Genomic DNA, 292 nt, shown 5'->3' with positions numbered 1-292 from the left:
ACCACCCTAGAGGGTGGGGGGCACCCCTGGGGGCCCCATCACCTCCCCTGTCTAAGAATCACCCCCAGGACAAGCTCTGTCCCTCGTGGGAGCTCCTTTTTGCAGGGAAAGGCATCAATCCTGCCCTGGGTATCACCGGGGGGGGGCACTGACCCCCAATTGCTCTCACACCCCACTGCAATGGGGTGCCACCCCCAGAGACCCCAAATCCCACCTGGACCTCACACCCCACCGCCCCTCTGCGCTGCCTTCCTCCCTTTCCCCATCCTCACCCCCACCTTCCTCTTCTCCC

The 292-nt window shown here is 64.4% G+C and overlaps 1 protein-coding gene across 1 annotated transcript in view; it reads right to left on the bottom strand.

The window, feature by feature from the left end:
• Positions 1-292, bottom strand: part of POU6F1 (POU class 6 homeobox 1) — a 16,396-nt gene that overhangs the window by 8,276 nt on the left and 7,828 nt on the right. The gene's annotated exons all lie outside the window — the stretch shown is intronic.

The sequence above is a fragment of the Calidris pugnax genome, unplaced genomic scaffold (assembly GCF_001431845.1).
Source record: "Calidris pugnax isolate Ruff unplaced genomic scaffold, ASM143184v1 scaffold300, whole genome shotgun sequence".
NCBI classification, from domain to species: domain Eukaryota; kingdom Metazoa; phylum Chordata; class Aves; order Charadriiformes; family Scolopacidae; genus Calidris; species Calidris pugnax.
This window is presented reverse-complemented; position numbering and strand designations above follow the sequence as displayed.